At 35.8% G+C, this 16,170-nt stretch overlaps 1 pseudogene; it reads right to left on the bottom strand.

Moving 5' to 3' along the window:
- Positions 1-14,225: 14,225 nt before the first annotated feature.
- On the bottom strand, positions 14,226-15,488 carry LOC145662446 (ATP synthase subunit gamma, mitochondrial pseudogene; annotated as a pseudogene).
- Between the last annotated feature and the right edge of the window lie 682 nt (positions 15,489-16,170).

Raw genomic sequence — 16,170 nt, 5'->3', positions numbered from 1 at the left:
ATCAGTTTAAAGCAAAATTTTCAAAAAAAGCTCAAAATTTCCCAAGCAAAAAAACGAAGCAGAAAAAACCGAGTTTTTTCCAAAAAAGCCCTTGCATCTCTAGTTTCCTGACATGTAATTGGCCATAATTACACTAACTATGAAGCACTAACAAAATTGTTAGTGTTTTCTACAACCACTAAAGATGCACTAAGGAATGGCACTAATATTTTCGTTAGTGTTTGAAATGGGGCCGCCAAGTTCACACTTGCCCTATACTAACGAAACACTAACATTAGGTGTTGATGCACTAAGAACTAAAAATGCACTGCCGATTGCTTTAGAAGAGATCATTAGTGCTTTTGAATTTGGAGGAAATTGATGCAATGAAAAATTCAACATAAATTTCTTATGTGAATTTACTGACATGTAATTGGCCATAACTACACTAATAATCTAACATTATTGAAACTGTTAGTTTTTTATTGAAGCACTAACGATGCACTTACGAATTCCACTAATTTTTTTGTTAGTACTTGAAGTGGGAGCACCAAGTGCATTCTAACATACAAAGGTATTTTATTTGTAGCACCTATACTAATAAAGCATTAACGTCAGTTGTTGGTGCACTACGAAGCACTTACGATTCACTAACAATTACATTAGGAGAGGTAATTAGTGCTTTCGAATGTGATGGGATTTGGTGCAATGAAAAATTCTCCATGTATTTCATATGGGAGTTTCGTGACATATAACTCTGCACTTCCACTTCAAGCAATAAAGAAAACAATAGTGCGGTCTGTGTAATAGCACTAATTTTGTAAACTATGCCAAAAACTAGTGCTAGACTAGAGCTAACGATACAGCATAGAAAGAAAATTAGTGCTATGTACAGTATCATAAAATGAGGATTGATTGTTTTCTTTGATGATGCCGCCATATTAGATTTTCCAATATATTTGGCTTTCTGATAATGGCACTAATTTTCTTTTTATGTGGTATCGACAGCACTAATTTAACACTAACTTTATGTATAGGGTTCATCTCAAACGCTTGAGGGGGGGCTAGTTTCACACTAGCCTCACGCACATCTTTTTGGTTTTTTGACGTTTATGTAACAGCACTAATTTTGAAAACTATGCCGAAAATTAGTGCCTCTATAGTACCATAGAAATGTACCTCTATCAGTATTGGGGGGTCCACTTCGTTTCCTTTCATGGGTAAAAAATTGCCAAAATGCTAAATTTCGGGGTTTTCGACCTAATTTATCCCCTTTGATGAGGTCTTATTACCCTATATATATACAGGGGTCTATTCCCTTTCATAAGACATGGGTATATTAATGCACTCCTTTAAATTTTTGAGAGGGGTACCTTGGCCCACGGCTTCAATTTTGGAAATTGCCCAATTTAAGCATTTGGTATTATAGTATAGGACCCTAATAAATATTATTATAAATTCGGGTGGTCCACCTCGTTCCCTTTTAGGGGTATAAAATTGCCAAATTTTAGTACAACCACGTGTTTGGTTTTTGGCCCATCTTATCCCCTTTGATGAGGTTCTATTACCTTATATGGTTATATGGTCATGTACAGAGGTCCTTTCCCTATCATAAGACATAAGAACATTGGTGCACTCCTTTAAATTTTTGGGACGAGTACCTTGCCCCCCCCCCTTTAATTTTGGAAATTGCCCAATTTAAGCATTCAGTATTATAGTATAGGACCCTAATATAGATCACTATAAATTTGGGTGGTCCACCTTGTTCCCTTTTAGGGGTACAAAATTGCCAATTTTTAGTACAACCACATGTTTGGTTTTAGGCCCATTTTATCCCCTTTGATGAGGTTCTATTACCTTATATGGTTATATGGTCATGTATAGGTGTCCATTCCCTATCACAAGACATAGGTACATTGGTGCATCCCTTTTAATTTTTGGGAGGGATACCTTGGCCTACCCCTTAAATTTAGGAAATTCTCCAATTTAAGCATTCAGTATTATAGTACAGGACCTCAATATGTATAATGATAAATTTCGATGGCCCACCTTGTTCCCTTTCATGGGTAAAGATTATTGAAAATTAGTACAACCACGTGTTTGGTTTTGACCTAAGTTATCCCCTTTGATGAGATCCTATTATCTTATATGATTATATGGGTATGTATAGAGATCAATTATCTTACATAAGACATAGATATATTAGTGCATCCTTTTTAAAATTTGGGAGGGGTACCTTGGCCCACCACTTAAATTTTAGAAATTATTTAATATAAGCATTTTGTATTATAGTATAGGACATCAATATGAATCATTATAAATTTGCGTGATCCATCACGTTCCCTTTCATGGGTAAAGAACTACCAAAAATCAAATTTCGGAGGTTAGGGCATGTACAGGGGTCTATTCTATTTTTTAAGATATAGAAACATTGGTGCATCCGTTGAAAAATTTGAAGGCCACCTTAAATTTTGGAAATTGCCAAATGTAAACATTTAATATAGTACTATAGGACCTTAATATGTATTAGTATAAATTTGGGTGGTCCATTTTTGTTCACTTTTATGGATAAAAAATGTTAAAAATTCAAATTTCGGAGGTTACTGACTAGGGATGCATTCGAGTCGAGTCGAGTCGAGATTTAAGCCTGTCTCGACTCGTCTCGAGAAAATGTTGTCTCGACTCGTGTCTCGACTCGAAAATATGTTTCTTTCTCGACTCGACAGTCTCTGTCTCGACTCGACTCGAATTCGAGTCGAGACAAAATGTACGAGTTAAAATATACGCACACATCAGCCAGACCATCATGACTACCTACCTAATTGTCAGTATGTCGACTTTTGGCATGGATAAAAACGGCGACACGTCTTGGCATACACGCAATGATCCTTGATAGGTCGCTGGAGAGAGCTGGCACCACATGTGCTCACTCAGTCACCTAATTCCCGTAAATTCCGGGAAGGGGGGCGATGTGTTCTGACGTCACGTTCAATCGCATCCCACAAGGGACATCACTCAAATGTCCGGCTCCAATTTCAATGAAACTTTTTTTCCTGATAGAAGACATGTATGCATCATTACTTGTGATGACAAATTTTTGCCATGGTGCATGTTTTCTATTTTTTTTAATAACTTTTAAGAGTTGTGATGTGGTTATTAGAGATTACCACAGAAGTTCCTTACTACCCTTTGTAAACGGAGCGTTAATGAAGAAAAGTGAAGAAAAACCATGTGGATACATATAAGTCCTGGGGGAAGTCGTATGGTAGATATGACCTTGATGGCAGCCATCTTGAAATCCGCCATTTTGAATTAAGGTCAAGTTTTCAAAATGGGAATAGGGTAATATGATACATAATTTCGGGCTAGAATTTAATTAGAAAAATAATGGTGAGATTAGTTTTAAGATACACCCATTTGGGGGAAAGTTACCGGCATATTAATTGTTTTTACTTACTGTGTGCGTAAGACCCTTCTTACTTTGGTCTCAAGACCTGTAAATCGATCGCAACGGCAGAGCCCGGTTTCGCACTAGTGTTTAGAAATCTTTAAACTCACTTGAGGCAATATTTGTGGATTATTGTATTGTATTTTTTCTATAATTAAATTTGAACCCACTTCATGATCTTGTGTAAAGTATCACTAAAAGAGAATTTCTGTTTTTATGGAGAACGTAAGCATAGCAATTATAAAAGGTGAGTAAGGTGCGTATGTATTTATAAGAAAGTTTATTTTACGAGTCTTTTGTGGTTCCGCCAACCTATTCTTTAGTTTTTTTTTCAAAATACTCATATCTCATAAATAAAAGAGCTATTATAAAATCTCTTACCACTATTCTTTAATACTTATAAAATTTTATTTATTGTAAAAGCACTGGCGAGATATTTCTCATCGCCCACTAAAATTATGGTGGAGCTCCTTCGTGGCTAACGGTTAGCATACTTGCCTTTGGCGTGGGAAACCTGGGCTTGATTCCCGGTGGGAGTTCATGAGGTTCGGATTCCACGTTAATCAGTAGGTCCACGTCTCACATAGCTTCGCTGCTGAACGGGACGTTAAAATCAGAATCAATTCAACTCAAAATTAGGGTTTTGACTTTATTATGATGTCATTAGTTTAAACGCCCAACTGCCCAGTAATTATAAACATTGACTACATTATAAAATTGTAATTTGTGACGACTAAAATATCAGAAATTAAAGATTATTCTTTGGGTTTTGGAACATTTTGAAAAACGTGAAAAACTGGTACTGCACCGATACAACACACCTTTTGGATTTGTCATTGTGTTAAGTGATACAAACTAAAGAAGAATTACAACTTTATGAAATTGTATTAGGACTTATTATTTAGAAATAAACACCAAATAAGTGTAATAGTTCATATCCGTATCAAATACCAAGTTTATGATGAATCAACTACACAAAGTAGGATCCAAAAACGCTCATTGCAATTTGTTCCATCCTTCAGTCGAACCAGGAACTGAAACATAAAAAGTGACATTTTCTTTTTAAAGATACTTTGTCCAGCTAAGTATTGTGAAGGTTTATGTCAGTAGAAGGAATTGCATTCCATTATACAAGCGCAATTTCACAACTTTATGTACACATTAATAAATATCGAACACCCTTGTCCATATGATTAGCGTACGCGTCTTTGGTGCGGGAGACCTAGGTTCGATTTCCGATGGGAACTCCTGTGGTTCTGAACCCACGTTAATTTGTAAGTTCACGTCTCATATAGCCTTGATGCTGAAAGGGACACTAAACTCTAATCTAATACTAAATACAAATATTTAAAGAAAAATGATGACACACCAAGATGACGTAAATTTGGCTATCAAATCCATTTTGTGTTTTCAGTTATTTTCTAGTAGTATTTTTTCTAGGCATCCTTTCAAAAGACAGTGATGCAAATTTCGTAACTGCGAATTCCTGTTAGAAGCCACGAAATTATCCGATTAGATGCAAAATTTCCCGTCCACTAAAATAGATACCGTAAATTTACAATATCTAACAATAAATAATTTTGAAAGATATCGCTTTCGAGGGAAAAAATGAAGTGAAATCTTTGAGTTTTACGTCCCACGGTTATGCCGGTTAGGCTAAAGGAGAGGGGTGATGATGAGAAATTAGTGAAATCGTGGAATGAAGAAAGTGGGAGGAACGGAAGAACCCCGAGGAAACCCACGCACACGGTGTTTGTTCACCACAAAGTTCACTTGGTACGAGCTGGGATCGAACCAGGGTCCCCAAGCACCAGAGGTGAACGATCTACCACTGAGCCACCGCGGCCCCGCTTTAGAGGGGCCATGACGTATAGTTGAACTCATTCTCGTAGTATGAAAGGCATTATTTATAATTATGCATGATAGGATCACAAACAAAATTTAAAAATATTATGTGCACTTTCTTTTAACAAACATTATATTGTCTTTTATGGTGTGGAAGGGAATGTTATGTTCGAAAAAAAAGTCCTTAACACGATTCTTGTTGCTACACACTGCATGTTTCTAGCCACAGAAAAGATGCAGCGATAGGTAGGCTATTTTTCAATTGCTTTACATTAGCTTGATGTTTCAAGTCTTTTGTGTGTTTCTGAAGTTCACTTTTACCACAAAAGAGCTCAATATTAACATGTCTTACATAGCTTTGGTTCGATTCTCAACACGGACTGCAACTACCCGTTAAATTGTGCATTCGAAAGGCACTCTTTGTTAAACCTCGCTTATCACCGCTCATCTTAATAATATATATAACTTCACCTCGAAGCAAATGTTGCATTTCTCTCTTTCATCCTAACACAAAACAAAACTAACCACAGCTGTGACACGAAGGAGCTATTTCAAAAAGAAACAAGCTGTGCTTCAAAGAGATGTGTACCAAATGATAGAAGTATAAAGTATTGTTTTCTTTCCTGTTTATTGATATCAGTTGGTGTTCTTAATGAGTTTACTCATTAGTTTAGAAAGAGTATATATGGAATTTGGACATATGTTGTACGTATTCTCCTGAGAAATTGATGATACCAGAAAAATTATAAGGACAGATGGAATAGGTTTAAGCGCATCTACGTGACTTTATCAAATATTTATTCTCCATAATGGTACCACGCGGAAAACTTGGTATAGGCCTACTTTTATCTTTGCCTCCCTCTGTTAGCTGTTTTGTATCATATATATCGGATGGTTTTGATATTTCTTCTGATCATTAAAACAACAATGGTACCTGTTTGCGTGCAGAAATGAAAAAGCACAAGGTAACTTCCTATTTGTTTTGGAAACAACAAACCCATTTCACGTGTGCGAGAGAAATTGAGCACAGCGAGATCGGGTGTTTACTCACGGTCAGTTCGCAGCAGGAGTCCATGGTAAAAATTTGGCTATCTCGAAAACACTCGCAAAACCTTACAAATACAAAAGACTGCGCTTCAAAGAAAGTTTAGACACAGATGTTTCAATTTTCTTTTAGCATCGTTCTTCAGCAAAAGAGTCGGTTCATTGTATTCGAAAAAGAGAAGGGAGAAAGGGTGAATTTATATTTTATGTGGGGGGTAACGTTGTAAGTAGTATAAACAATACATACCGCTTCCGACTCTGTACGCACACACTAGCCGCGGAATTCACACACACACACACACAGAATCAGAGTCCTCACACACCAAGGGTGAGAGCTGTGCCACTGAGTCACAGCGGCCACGGGGCTAGGTCGAGTCCACTTTACGTTCATAGTTTCTTAGTACATAAATGTTACGATTATGAAATAGATTTTCCTTAATGAGCTGCATAAAACAAAAGCTTTCGAAATGCATTAAACAATTAGCTCGATTCAAGTGTGAACTTAAAGTTATATCAGAGTGTAAATACGGATACGCACCAAAGCTCGAAAACTTAATACACTATTTCTCCTATATAGTCAGCATGTATCAAGCAATCATTCAGCTTTCATCTGAGAGGATGGAAATCGAAGGCCCCTGAACAACTATGTTACTAATGTGCGGAATGTATTTATCTTACAGTGAACTGCTTTGATGCCAAGTGGCCTAACTCCAAAATTGAAATTTTCCAGGAGTGAAAGTTGAAGTTCAATATCTCATGAACAATCCATATTTCTTTTATGTTGGGAACCAAAACCATAACTACTGTATGTAGTTCATTGTTTTATAACTTAGTGTTTACAAAAATCCTTTTAAAAAATACCTATTCATAGAAGTGGATGGTACTTATCTGTACTAGTTCTTGGCATCCAAGCAGTCCATTTATTGTAATACTAGCTTAATATACCCATTCTTCGCATGGGGGCTGTATTTGGAAGTCAACACCTGTGTAAGTATCACCATTCATTTCAGTGACCGCGAAAACTAAGGATTTGACACTAGTATCAATCAATATGGGCTATTTATACATGTCTCGGTTTTCCTCACCCGCTGACACCCGGCCCGCATACAGTAGTAGCTGAATTTGAAAGTCATCGCTGATGGAAGTGTCACCATTGATCTCAGCGACCGTGAAAACTATGGATTTGACACTAATGTCGATCAATTTGAATTACTTTTACTACATGTCTCGCTAAACGCCCCCTGAGAATCCCTGGTTCCAATTTTGACAAAAACGCTTCGCCTTAGACTGGGACCTGGACCAAGGTATCCGTGACCAAAATTTGGTAACTCTCGGTCAACTTGTCTGGTCCCCAGGTCGGTCCCAGTAAACGTCCCCCCCCCGAGACTCCCCTGGTTCGAAATTTAAAAAAAAACGCTTCGTCTTGATCTGGGGCCTGGACTAAGGTACCCGTGACCAAATTTTGGGAACTCTCGGTCCACTCGTCTGGTCCCCAGGTCGCACAGACAGACAGACAAACACACAAACAAACTCTTTATTTTATTTATATTAGATAAGATATACTATGTAAAATAGTCTCGTATCATAATATGTGATGTACAACAAATGTTACATTATATATTATCCGTAGCTCGTGATATGCTGCAACATATTAAAGCCTGAGAATAGTTGGGCAACCGAATAATCCAGAAGTTACGTAACCCTATTGCGTTCATGGGAACGAAAACACAATAATTATAACTATGCTAAATTACTATAGACTACCAACTGCTCATTCAGAGAATTTATGCAGTTCACTCTATCGCAATAGTTTTATACAAACTAGATTTAGACTACGGATAATAGTTTTATACAAACTAGATAATCAATTATTATTATTATTATCATTATATTTACAGTACAACCAAATACAACGACATTAACTATTAGTTCTAATTAACTGAATTGAGCTGAAAATTAAATCTTGATCTTTAAAGATTAACTATTAATTTTATGCGTTCTGTACCTTTCTAAAGGAATAAAAGCTGGCATTGGTTTCAAGGCTGTTTCTGAGTGAATACTTTCTTCAAAATAATATTAAAAATTATAGAAAGATTTTCGAGACATTCGAGTCGAGTCGAGATTTTTAAGAGCCGTCTCGACTCGACTCGTGTCTCGACTCGAAAATTCGAGTCGAGAAATACGTTTGTCTCGACTCGTCTCGAATTTTACAAAGTGTGTCTCGACTCGAATTCGAGTCGAGATTCGAGACATGTCTCGACTCGAGCGCATCCCTATTACTGACCCCCTTTGATGCGGTTTTATTATCTTATATGAACATATGAATGTGTTCAGGGGTTTATTTTCTTCTATAAGGCATGAGAACATCGATGCTTTCATCTTAAAATTTGGTAGAGGTACATTGGATCACCCTTAAAGTTAGGAAATTACGCAATTTGGTATAATAATATATGTTCTTATAAATCTCGTTCCCTTTCACGGGTAAAAATTACCAGAAATTAGTATGACCACATGTTCGATTATTGACTCAATATATTCCCTTTCATAAGGATTTAGCACGTTATATGGGTATGTACAGAGATTTATTATCTTTATATTTTTATGTTCCCTTTTAAATTTTGTTGGAGTACATAGAGCCATTCCTTAAATTTGGGAATTATCAAATAACAAAATTCGGTAAACGTTTTCTAGGATCCTTTGGAAAATGTTGGTGTCCCTCTTACGGCCAAATATTCAAATTTCGAAGGTAATTGACCTATTTTATCTTCTTTGATACGGCTTTATCATTGAATGAGTACTTGATTTATTACTTTTTTCATAAGACACAATTGTATTTGTGTACCAACCTTAAATTTTGGGAGGGGTACATTTCTTATTGTTAAATTAATAATGGGTAGTTGTTCTTATTAATAGAATTGGGTGGTATCTAATTATTTGGGTAAAACATTGTCAAGTATTAGTATGATCACGGGGTCAGTTATTGACCTATGATGGGATTAGGAGTCCATGACATTGGTACATTGAAATTTTGTAGGATAATTTGGGAATTGTCAAAATAAAATTACGTCATTAGTTTTGATTATTCCCTCCTATGGACAAAATATAAACGTAAGCAATATCATGTACCACGGGATTGACCTTGATGAGGTCGTGTACAGGGATTCATTTCCTTTGTTGTGGTACTTCTTAAGTTTGAGTACACACTTCTAGAAAACAGTTGGTTCTGCTAAGGTAAACAATTGACGGACATTATTGACCTTATTGAACATATAACGATATGGTTAATTTTAAGACAGGTATATCGAGAGAAGTATTCTTTAAATTTGGGAATTGTGATAAACAGAATTTTAACATAAGGCGCGAAATTTGAAACAATACTTTGAACTTTAGTCACAGCTCATAGTCTAAGATCATTGGTGGTGGTTGATTTGCCCTTGAGCTTTAGAAATCTGATAGCTAACCTTATGGAATATTATGAATCATAGTCTAAACGCAATACATGCTACAACACTGAAATTTAGTCTCAAGGTGTTGTAATATGACACTGGCAAAGTTATTGTTGATGCAATTAGATTTGATGATCACTATCTTTCGTGCAATCTGATTGGGTGATCACTATCTTTCAAGCAATCTGATTGGTTGATGATTTTCAAATCTTTGCTGCATTAAGTTTTTAAGTTTTGTTTAACATTTATCGATTACTGTTTAAAAATCTTCGTTTGAACATTTTCGTTCAAAATTTTGCACTCACTGATAAATATAAACAAAACCGCTCATTTGTTAATCGAATAGTTAAAAACCGGATAAAGTTTGACGGTTAACCGTGAAACGTAAAATTATTTGTTTGAAATTTTTTTGTTTCAAAATTTTTTGATAATTTTTTTCGTTTCAAAACTTTTTTATTTGAAAATTTTGTTTGGAAATGTTTTTCTTTAAAACTTTTTCGTTTCAAAATTTTGTTTAAAAAATTTTTTGTTTGAAATTTTTCACTTCGAAATTTTTAGTTTAAAAAATTTTGTTCGAATTTATGTTTAAAAATTTTTGTTTGAAAATTTTTTGTTTGAAATTTTTGTTTGGAAAATTTTGGTGTCAAATTTTTAAGTTTGTGCACTCATTGGTAAAGAAACGTAACTGTTTAGAACAAAACCATCAGGCAATATTGTTTACCATGATGCAATAGTACACGTCAGAACATGGTAATGCAACGTCATCAGTTTTGCATCATCGTTCGAGATAGTATTCTTCATAACGTCATCATGGCTACTTGTCTGCAGTTTCTAAACTCACGTGATGTGATGAAATCATTTACCAATTTACAACCGAATACACCTTATAGAATCTTAGCTAGCCAAATGAACCCTACAAAGTTGAGATTAAGAATCGTAGTGAAGCTTGAAAATGATAAGGATATTATTTTACCAGCAAGATATTTACCCATGGAAGCTTCAAAACAAGAACTATTACGTTTCTTAAACACTGGATCTGTATCTTTATGCTATAAAAAACTCGTTGGACGAAGTCATCAATTTGAATGGAGTACACAGCCGGATCTGTGAATTTGGTTTCGTCAGCAATTATGATGAAATCATGAATTTAAACGTCAGTACATTCGACGTCAGCCGTAGCTGTATGCTAAAATCTTTAATCACAGAATGTGATCTATGAATTTGGTTTGGTTAACACATTTCTTTCCAATGACGTCAGCAATAACTCTATGAAATCAGCAAATACCGTGTCAGCCCATGAAATCATTCGAACAAGTGCGTTTCAGCAGGAAAGATGTGTACTTCTAACGATAAAGAATTCCTCTTCGCAAGCTATTATCCGATAAACAAAACATGTCATGATTGGTATCTGTGCTACAACGTTTGAACCTGTGATTCTATTGGGCAAAGCAGAACAATTTGGTGTAAAACTGAACTTTCAAGAATGTCAAATATTATGTTCCCGATTCGACCAAATGAATGATTATTTTCATGATGAGCTAAATGTGACCACAGTCAAATCATTAGGCTCAAATCATGAAGTGGTGCTGCGTACAGTCCTCGAGAAGATGGTGCCGTTACGCATAAAGAGTACATTCCATGAAGCCCGCAACATGGTGTATCTAACGCAAACGGAATGGAACAAATTCATCAATGTATTCCAGTGTGTTAAACATGAAATGGAAGTGTGCAACAAAACAAGTATATTCCTGAAAAAGTACTATTTTGAGAAATGTGTCATGCATATTGTACATGTATCTAGATGTGATGGTTGTCAACATCGTTCGTGGGTGCATGCCTGTATTGATAAACAGTTTATTTGTGATCAAATGGACATTGAGTTTCCACCAACTGACATTGCAATAGACCTTAAAAGACTTCAGTTGGAATTAAAATTATACGCTAAAGACAAACTAGTGCAAGAAGTGCAAAATACATTGTATCAACAATATCCCAAATTTTAAAAAGGGTGCGCTAATATACCTATGTCTTATGTAAGATAATTGACCCCTATAAGGGGATACCTTAAGTGAAAACCAAACACGTGGTCATACTAATTTTCAACAATCTTTTGCCCATGAAAGGGAAGAAGGTGAGCCATCCAAATTTATCATTATACATATTGAGGTCCTGCACTATAAAACCGAATGTTTAAATTGGAGGATTTAAGGGGTGGGCCAAGATACCCCTCCCAAAAATTTAAAGGGGTGCACCAATGTACCTATATCTTATGATAGGGAATGGACCTCCATACATGACCATATAACAATATAAGGTAATAGGACCTCATCCAAGGTGATAAAATGTGCCAAAAACCAAAGACATGGTACAACGTATTGCTTACGTTTATATTTTGGCAATTTTGTACCCCTAAAAGGGAACGAGGTGGACCACCCAAATTTATAGTGATATATACTAATGTTCTATACTATTATACCAAATGTTTAATTTTGACAATTTCCAAAATTGAAGGGGTGGGTCAAGGTACCCCTCTCAAATTTTTAAAGGGGTGCACCAAATACCCATTTCTTATCAAAGGAAATCGACCCCATTATACGTCCATATAACTATATAAGGAAAAACATCTCATCAAAGGGGATAAATTAGGTAAAAAAAAAAACGAAATTTAACTTTTTGGCAATTTTTGCCCATGAAAGGGAACCAGATAGACCCCCAATACTAATAGAGATAAATACTATGATCTAGGCTATCTTACCCAATTTTTAGATTTGCAATTTCCAAAATTTAAGGTGGTGGTCCTAAGTACCCCTAGGTCATTGACCCCAGGCCAAGGCCATTGACCTTTGAACTATGACGTCACAAAGGTCGGAGTCAATATTATTTTCTTCTTTGATGATTCTCCCCACCGGAGATCCGAAAGATGACTATTTCACCTCTAAAAAAACTATCATTATATCTAATCTTTTTCGTTCTTCCTGGGAAGAAGATAATGTGATGGAATTTCAATTTCCTTTCTACATTTCCATGCCGTTGACCACTTGTGGTTCATCCGCGTTTTAGGACAGTTTCCCCTCCTAAAGGCAAGAAGGTGCCTGACCTCCATCCGCCCACCGAAAAGGCAATTGGTAAAGGTTGATTCTTTAGCTCGGAAGTCAGTCGTTCCCACCTACGTTAGCCACGTAAAACGTTGTCCGCTTTCTTCCGCGAGAATGTGAAGGTTGGGATTTTCCCTTCGTTTAGGATAAGACCCGAAGGCATTCCTTACACCTCTATTGTATTTTATACCTTATCTAGAATTCCTTCTCTTTTATTTGTGTCGTTTACTCTTAACTGTTAACACCAATACCGGTATTTTGCTCTTCATTAAATAGTATCCATCTGTATTGTATTATTGCACAAAATTACTACCTTCCAACTGTTAAGTATTCGAATCTATGAGCCAATTAAAAATAACGAAAACATTTAATCCTTACCTTCTATTTGTAATTAGCAGTATAAACAACACCCTACTGCAATATTATATAATGAACTTTTAGAGAGGAGATTGGGGGCGGAGCTCCCTATCAAATATTGTCTATCAAAAATATTGACTCTTCTTGGGCAATAAAAAATTACAAAACTCATGGAAAATTGTTCTTTACTGTGCTAAATTGCCGCACATGGGGATACTTGAGTTCATAAAATATTAAACTCCTAGCACAAAAGGAAGGAGTTGCATTAATAGGTGCAGATTAACATTTGGAGGGCTGTGTATAACTAGATTATGGGCACATATAATAAAAAAAATAAACTGCAGTGCATAAAAGACGAATTAACTTAACAAGACAAACCAACTTGTGCTAGGTGACTACTGAAAAGCATGAATGCTATCTAGCCTAGTCAGTGCAGAAACGCAGCAGGTTTAAAAAACATGTTTAAAGGAGAGTTGATGTTTCCTAAAGGTAGGTAGGTCTAATTACTAAGTACTAACATACGTAACCTAATCTAATCTAACCTAGCCTAGCCTAAACCATCAAAAACAGAAAATATACAAAGAAAGTACGAATTTTAAGCACAGAATTCTGCCTCCCAATAATCCTAACCTAACCTAAAGCATCGAACAATATAGAAATTGTAGCAAAAAAAAAAAAGCGCAAAATTTAAGCAAAATATTCTGGCTCACCAAATCCAAAAATATACCATCTGATCAATACGCGAACTACATAGTCCAAAACTTAACCTCGTTTCCTCAGTAATTAATCCCCTACACTAATGACCTTTATTACCTTTTTTGTTACTCTCATGCTGCTCGTTTGATTATCATTTCTCCGTAAATTTTGTATTTAGGAGCGCCATCTGCAGCAGATAATCCATAATCCAGTTGTTCAGAACCATAAAACATTCATTCTTTTATTTTTCTTAGTTAACACAGATTCACATATTCCTTTAGGTTTCTACCGGAGACACATAAAGAGAAAATTAAATTTATAGAAGTGAAACATTTATTGTTCAGTGACTGACAAAAGAGAAATCAATAAATAGTTAACACACTTGCAGTCTTCCTTATACTTATCAAACTATATTTAGTTTGTCTTTTTTAAAAAGTTCTTTAAATTTAAGCACTTGTTATTTTCGGATGACTTCCAATGTTATTAACACGTACTTTAAATTCAAAGTACTTTTAGAAAATAATATGCGAATACACTTAATGCAGAATATGACCAAAATTGCGTTAACAATGGTATAGACCTACTAGATAAAATCAGCTTTACCTTACCAATTAACGGTTCTTTTGTGTTATTACTGCAAATTAAGATTGCCTTACACAAATAATGGTATCGGAAAGATACTGTTAGAGCATTCTTACACATCTTGAGTCTTTCATTTTTACAATGCTGACGCTCCTGAGATGATTTCAATCAATTCACGAGTGATCATAGCCTGTCTTGTTCGGTTGAAAGTTAACGAAAGCTTGCCAATCATTTCGCCAGCATTCTTTGAAGCATTATCCATGGCTGTCATACGCGCTGTGTGCTCACTGACAGTTGCTTCCTTCATACAATAAAACAGAAAGGATGCTAGCAAATATTCAATATACATCTGAAGCACCACCGAATCAATATCATCGTAAACAATAAACTTTGGAGCAGCTATAATTGAATTCAAGCTATAGATTGGAAGTTCTGATGTCGCATACGAAATAATGGACCTGAACTTATTATAAATAATTCTACCAGAATCATAATTATATCCATAGTCCAGTATTTCCTCTGCTATTCTAGAAGCGTCTTTAAAAACAGGTGGCTTCCGTCCTACGTTTGTGCATACGAGCATAAAGTGTTTACTGTACAAACTCTGAAGAAGAACTCTTGCTTTATCACCCACACACACAAACTTCGTATTTACATCTTCCAGGGCAACATCTTGCTTAATTCTTTTAGTTACGTTTACGTTAGTGGCTCCAGACAGACCTCTATCAGAAGTTACAGCAACCATCACTCTCTTCGGCAAATCTTCGGAGTCTTCAACCTCTGCCTTTTCATAAAAAGCCTGTGCTGCTTCACCGTATGGTCGAGCCTCTTTTAGCTCTCTTTCTGCACGGGCATATTTGGCTGCAGAAACCATTTTCATTGACTGAGTAATCTTTTGAATATTTTTCACTGATTTTAGACGAAGTGCTATGGCTTTAAGACTAGCCATGCTTCTGTTCTACGACACAGTTGCTTCCAAGGTTCGTATATACACTACTTCTTCTTCTTCTTCTAAATTATTTCGCAAACAAGAGACTATCGGAAACAGCTTCAATTACATAGACCAGCGGTGCCAACCATGGTGATATTTCAATAGCTCTGAATTTTTAACTTATCTGCTGTGCGAATAACACTAAATAAATATTCTGATATTGACACTAGCCAGTATACTAATTGTACGCAGTGAGTAGAACCAACACCCTCTTATAATGAGGGTGTTGGTAGAACATAGGCTTTTGGCCGCATAAACGATTATTCAGAGATTAAAAGACTCTTCTTCTTCTATCAACCTCCACATACAATTAATTGATTTTGTATTTCCCAATTCTCTATTTTAAAGCAGTGGCCTACCCAAGGGGAACTTTGAGATTTTAACACTCCTGAAGTAAGATATGCGAAAATAAGCATGTGCTATATTAAGATATGTATATAAACATCTGAAATCATATACACTTATAAGCATGAACCCCTCCTTGATGAACGTCTGTAGGTCCACAGTTAGGAGGACTGTACATGAATTCGTGTATTAGGTAATTCTTTCATCAAGAAATGCAGTTCCAGTACATTATCAAGTATTTTTTATGGGTGAAGGTCTATTCAAGGTACAGATTCGCTCTAGGAGAGCTTAATCGCTGTGGGTATCGTCCGAGCATGTGGCATAAAAATGAGAGTGCAAAAG

Source organism: Thermobia domestica, chromosome 10 (assembly GCF_964235325.1).
Source record: "Thermobia domestica chromosome 10, izTheDome1.hap1.1, whole genome shotgun sequence".
NCBI lineage: Eukaryota > Metazoa > Arthropoda > Insecta > Zygentoma > Lepismatidae > Thermobia > Thermobia domestica.
This window is presented reverse-complemented; position numbering and strand designations above follow the sequence as displayed.